Here is a 6800-nt window from a genome sequence, read left to right as displayed (position 1 = left end):
AACAGCAGGAAGATGGGAGAGTGGTGATATATTTAAGGTGCTGAAATGAATACTCATAATCAATACATCTGTATATGACAAAACTCTTCAAAAATCAAGGAAAAATTGAGATGTTATCATTAAAAATAAAAGAGCTAGTCATCAGTATCCCTACCCAATAAGAAAAGTTAAAGGGAGTAGTGCAGGATGAAATAAAGGATACTGTGTAGCAAGTAGAATCCACACAAAGAAATAAAGAGCAGGATAATGTAACTACATAGCAAAAAATAAAAGCTAACTGTCTTGCACTTTGGAGCTCCTTTCTTTATCCCTACATGATTTAAAACATAAATATAAATTAATGGGCATAAAAGCGACAAAATTTAATTTTTTACAATAAGAAAATACAAAGAACTGAGAGGTAAAGAAGCTTAGTTTTTATACATTAATGTAATTAAGGTGATATTAGTTAAACTTGGTAGCTATAAAATTAAGTTGCTAATTATAATCTCCAATGTAGCCACTAAAAATTAAGTAAAAATAAATACAGAAAAAGCAGTCATAAGGGAATCAAAATGATAATCATAAAATAAGGCAGTGATGGAGGAATTAAAGAAAAAATAATAAGATATATAGAAAAAGCAAAATGGCAGGGGTAATTACTTTCTTATCAATAGTTGCTTAATATAAAGAGATTAAGCCATTCAATCAAAAGGCAATTGGATGAATAGAGCTAAGGATTCAACTACATGCTGTCTACAACAGACTGACTCGATTAAGACATAAAATGTAAAAATATGGAAAATGATATTTCATGCAAATAATATAAAAAGAGAGTGAGGTGAATATAATATTTTCAAAAACACTAAACTTTTAAAAGTTTATTAGAAGGCAAAGATGAACATTATGTATGTATTGTTAAAAGGGTCAGTTAAGAAGCTATAAGTACATACACACACACACACACACACACACACACAGCCCCCCAATATGTATAAAGCAAAACATGCCAGAATTGAAGGGAGAAATAGTTCTACAATAATAGCTTGACACTTCAATATGACACTTTTCAATAATGGGTAGAACAAATAGGCAGAAATTTAATAAAGATATGGAAAACCTTAACACCACTATAAACCAATTAGACCTAACAGACCTATAGAACATTTGACTTGACAACAGCAGGATATGCATTCATCTCGGATGCACATAGAATACCATCAGCAATAGAGCATAATGTAAATCTCGATATATTTAAAAATATTGAAATCAAATTATCTTCTCTACTGTGAGATCCTATTTGAAATAACAGAAGAAAAACTGAAAAACTAATAAATATGTGGAAATTAAACATCATACTCTTAAACAATGTGCCAAAGAAGGAATTACAGTAGAAGGGCATTCCAGCCCTTATCCTCCCATAAAAATGAACAGAATCCTGAGAGAAGCCTAGATTAAAATTAAGAAGCTGCAGCCACACAGTGGAGCACAAAACCCAAGGATAGCTGCTTAAAAAAAACAAATAGCCCAGTACATTACATGTGTCATCCTGTTCACCATCCCAGAACAGCTCAGCTCAAGAAGAATACCCTCAGCTATGATCTTATTCATGGGAAAATGTAGAGAAGGAGAATCCCTGCCATTTCATCCATGCTGACCACAGCAGACAGAATTGCCCAGCGGTTCTATATTGCTACGTCTTTTAAGAACAGCAGCCATTGTTGCTCACCTCTCTCCCCTCCGAGACCTTACTAATAAGAGGAATCCTTCAGGCAATGATGTTACCAAATGGGAGAAAATGAGAATAGAAGGACCCCAACATCCATCAGCACTAAAAAAACCAGAAGTGCTGCCATCACTGCAGATACTGTAACTTTAGTAATCAAGAATCCCTGAAATATTTATGGACACTGATCTGTGATGGAGCTGTTCAGAATCCATGCAACTGTGCATTCATGGAAATGGAGCTGCTGCACAGCACACAACCAGTACCCTTGCACCAACCCAGAGTCAGTCCATAAAATCTGGAAGAGGCAACTACTTATTCATATAAGCAGAAATCAATTCAAAGGTACAAGTAACATGAAAAACAAGGAAACATGACATGACTGAAGGAACACAATAAATTTCCAGCAAGTGACTGCAAATAAGGATGTACAAATTATCTTACAAATAATTCAAGATAATGATTTTAAAGGATCTAAGCAAGCTAGATAAACAATTCAATGACATTAGAAAATTAAACCCTGAACAAAAAGAGAAATTCAACAAAGAGATAGAAACAATTAATAAAAAAGATATTCTGGAGCTGAATTATGCAAGGAATAAAATGAAAAGTGTTATGTAGAGCTTCAGCAGTATGTGTGGTCAACCAGAAGAAAGAATATGAACTCAGACATGTCATGTGAAATTATTCACTTAGAGGTAGGTAAAACTAAAAAGAATAAAAGAGTGAAGAAAGCCTACATCAATACTGAGAAACTCACAGATGAAGCAATATTCATATCATAGGAATCTCATTTGGAGCAGAGAGAGAGAGAGAGAGAGAGAGAGGGAGAGAAGGGCAGAAATCTTGCTTAATTAAATCATGGCTAAAAACTTACTAATCTTGGGGTGTCTGGGTGGTTCAGTCAGTTGAGCATCCAACTCTTGATTTTACCTCAGGTCATGATCCCAGGGTCATGTATCCAGCCTGCATTGGGCTCTGCACCAAGCGTGGAGCCTGCTTAAGGTTTTCTTTTTCTCTCTCTCTGCCCCTCTCCCTCTGTGCTTGCTCCTGTCTGTCTGTCTCTCTATATAATTAAATGTAAACTAAATTAAATTAAATTATTAAATTAAACTTACAAATCTTGAAAGGGAAATGAATTCCAGATTCAGGCAGTTCATAAAACTCCAAATAGGATCAGTCCAAAAAAGGAAACACCTGGACACATTATAATAAAATTGTCAAAAATCATGGACCAAAAACTTTTCTGAAAGCATCAAGAGAAAAATGACTCATCACATACAAGGCCTTCTTCCCCACCACCTCCATAAGACTATGATTGGATTTCTCAGCCAATTGGAAACTTATGCAGGTCAGGAAAGATTGAGATTATATATTTCAAATAATAATTGGGGAAAAACCCTGCAAACCAAGAATATTATACCTACCAAAATTATCTTTTAAAAATGAGGAGGAAACAGTCTTTTTCAGACAACTAAAAACAGGGATTTCAACATCAATATACCTGTCTTACAATAAATGCTTAAGAAATATCTTCAATTGAAAAGAAAACAAACTAAATACCAATGCAAAAAGAATCTGAAAGCATGTCACTCTACTAAGGTAAACACATAGAAAAATACAAAATAATGAAACATTGTAATGGTAGTGAATAAATTACTTTTGATCTTAGTATAAAAGTTAAAGGACAAACATTTGCTAGTGGATACACAATATGCAAAGAAGCAACATTTACTAAAAAGTGGAAAGGGAGACTACAAAAGTAGAGTTTTTATAAGCTATTAAAATTAAGATGCTATTGCTTTATTGGTGAATGACATCAGCATCAAGGTGATGCATCATTCCTCTTCTCTCTCTGCTTTAACAACTAAATGGGCATCTATAACTGAATAAAAGTGTCTATACACATTGCATAAGACACTCAGGAGGTTTCTACCAACTTGCGTATCTGAAAGTGTGCCGATAGGACCTCAGTGAGGGCTATGAGTATGAAGAAGTCAGTGAGCCTGTCCCACCCTAATCTGCCACGATCAGGAAAAATAGAAACTGAAGAGTGAAAAACTGCATGAATACCCATGGGTGAGACTTTGAGGAGCTCTAATCTGCCTGAGGGAAGAATCTGAAACACCATCTGCATGAGATAGAGATGTGTTTAGACACAGAGGAGAGGGAAAACTTGCCAAGGTGGCCCACTTACTAGGACAACATTGCAAGGGGCTTTATTTTGCTGGCAGTAGCAGCAACTCTCCCATGTCATAGTTGGAAAGCAAAAGTGATAAGTGTCTGTCTGGCTGCACCAGTTGTAAGGCCATGGCAGCAAACACTAGTTTCTCTCCAGCAGACCTACATAACTTGGGTCAGGAAGAGGACAATGAAGGAGACAGATAAGAATACAAGAAGGTGTTGACAAGAAGATGTGGTATATGTTTATATTATACAATGGAACACTAATCAGTGATCAAAAAGAATGAAATCTTACCATTTTCAACAACATGGAAGGAACTAGAGTGTATTATCCTAGGTGAAATAAGTCAGTCAGAGAAAGACAAATATGATTTCATTCACATGTAGAATTTAAGAAATACAACATATGAACATAGGGGAAGGGAAGGAAAAATAAGATATAAAAAAAGGGAGGCAAACCATAAGAGACTGGAGGGAAGGTAGGTAGGGAGATGGGCTGAACAGGTGATGGCCATTAAGGAGGGCACTTGTTGGGATGAGCTGTGGGCTCTACCATTCCCGCCCCCCTTGGCCCCAGTCCACAACAACCACTTCTCCATCTTCTCTTCCCTTGTCCCCCCCCCCACCCCCCCATCTGGTTGCTTCCTTGGAGATCCCCCACTCCCTCTCCTTCAGATCCAGGCCCTCAGCTCACCATGGGTGGTTCTCCCTCCAGGGAAGAAAGACCCAGACGTGAGATGCATAGTGACTACCTGGATGGGCTTAGGAGCCTATTTGAGGGAACTCCCTGCCCCTTTCCTGGGGCTTTGATACTTTTCCAAGCCCCTCGGACCTTTTGCCCTTCCCCTACCACACCATCAGGAGATCTGAATATAAAGGACCACCTGGCTATCATGTATGAGAGACTAAGACAAGAGCTCCCCAATCTCTTCCTTCACTCCCACGACTATACTCTCTATTCATCGGGTGTGGAATTTATCAATGAGATCCTGAACATACGTACCAAGGGCTGGACATGGTACATTCTGTCACTGACCATCTGCCGCTTTCTGGCCTGGAACTATTTTGCACAGCTTCAGTTGGAGGTTCTACAGCTGACCTGCAACCCAGAGAATTAGACCCTGCAAGCCTGCTGGTGGCTTGTGGGGCTGCCCATCCACATAGTCTTTCTGCATTTCTATAAGTGTGACAAGGAAGAGCTTTACCAGACCTATGTTGCCATTGCCTAGACAAACTGTTGGTGTTGTTTGAGTTCTTTACATATTTTGGATATTAAACTCTTATTGGATATATCATTTGCATATATCTTTTCCCACTCAGTGGGCAGCCATTTTCTTTTGTTGATGGTTACCTTTGCTGCACAAAAACTTTTTTTTTTTTTTTTGGTGTAGTCCCACTAATTTACTTTTGCCTTTTCTTCTCTTGCCTGAGGACACATGTCTAGAAAAATGTTGGTAAGTCTTACGTCAAAGGGATTACTACCTATATTTTCTTCTAGAGTATCAGAAAACTGTAATACTGTGTTAGAATGATGTGTTAATCACTTGACTATAATATAAAGGTGAAAAGAAAAGAGTATTGAAAAAATATAGCAATTATAATTTGTTAATGTAAATTGTGACATCAAAAATATAAAGAGGATGAGCAGACTTTGGAGACATGACAGAAGGTAAGTGATATTGGCTTAAAAGGGACAGTTTTATCTATGAGAAGTTTTATGTAAGAATCATGGTAACCACAAAGTAAAAAATTAGATTAAGATTTTGACATACAGGGGTGCCTGGGTGGCTCAGTCGGTTGAGCATCTGACTTTGGCTCAGGTCGTGATAGCGCGGTCTGTGAGTTCGAGCCCCGCATCAGGCTCTGTGCTGACAGCTCGGAGCCTGGAGCCTGCTTCGGATTCTGTGTCTCTCTCTCTCTCTCTGCCCCTCCCCTGCTCATGCTCGCGCTCTCTCTCTCTCTCTCTCTCTCTGTCAAAAATAAACATTAAAAAATAAATAAATACGAAATATGACATACAAAAAAAGGGGAGACAGAGCATACCACTATGTAAACCTATAAGTTGAAACTAAAAAAAATTCCTCAACCAAATATTAATAAACTGAAGCCAACGATATATCAAAACACTCACACACCACAATCAAGTGGGATTTGTTCCAGGGATGCAATAATGGCTAAACAATGTGAACATGATATATAACATTAATAAAATGAAAGATAATAATCATATGATCATTTAAATAGATGTATAGAAAGCATTTGAGAAAACCTAACATCCATTTATGATAAAAATATCAACAGAGAGTATATAAAGGGTTGCACATCAACATAATAACTGTCATATATGAAAATTCTACAGCTAACATCATACTCAGTGGTGCAAATCTGAAAGCTTTTCCTCTAATAGTAGCAACAAGACAAGGATGTCCAATCTTGCCACATTTATTCAACATAGTATTGGAAGTCCTTTCCACAGCAATGAGGAAAGTAAAAGAAAGAAAAGGCATCCAAATCAGAAAGGAGGATCTAAAACTATGACTATTTACAGATAACATACTATATAGAAAGCCTGAAAAATCTACCAAAAACTGTTAATAGATGAATTTAATAAAGTTGTGAGAACTTCAACAAAGATAAAGAAAACAGGGAAAAAAATTACCTAACTGAAATCACAAGGTTGAAGAATGTAAGAATTGAACTAAAAATGCACTAGAAAGATTCAACAACAGACTCGATCAAGCAGGAAAAAGAATCAGTAAACCCAAAGACAAAACAGTAAATTCACCCAATCAGAGGAGTAAATAAAAAAACAAATGATAAAAAATAAAGATAGCTTAAGGGACTTATGAGACAACATCAAGCAGACTAACATTCCCATTATAGATATCCCCCGAAGAGAGAAAGAAAGAGA

General features: G+C 36.9%; 1 pseudogene; it reads left to right on the top strand.

Moving 5' to 3' along the window:
- The first annotated feature begins 4348 nt into the window (after positions 1-4348).
- LOC115499078 lies at positions 4349-5118 on the top strand (annotated as a pseudogene).
- Positions 5119-6800: the final 1682 nt, after the last annotated feature.

Source organism: Lynx canadensis, chromosome D4 (assembly GCF_007474595.2).
Source record: "Lynx canadensis isolate LIC74 chromosome D4, mLynCan4.pri.v2, whole genome shotgun sequence".
Classification (NCBI taxonomy): domain Eukaryota; kingdom Metazoa; phylum Chordata; class Mammalia; order Carnivora; family Felidae; genus Lynx; species Lynx canadensis.
This window is presented reverse-complemented; position numbering and strand designations above follow the sequence as displayed.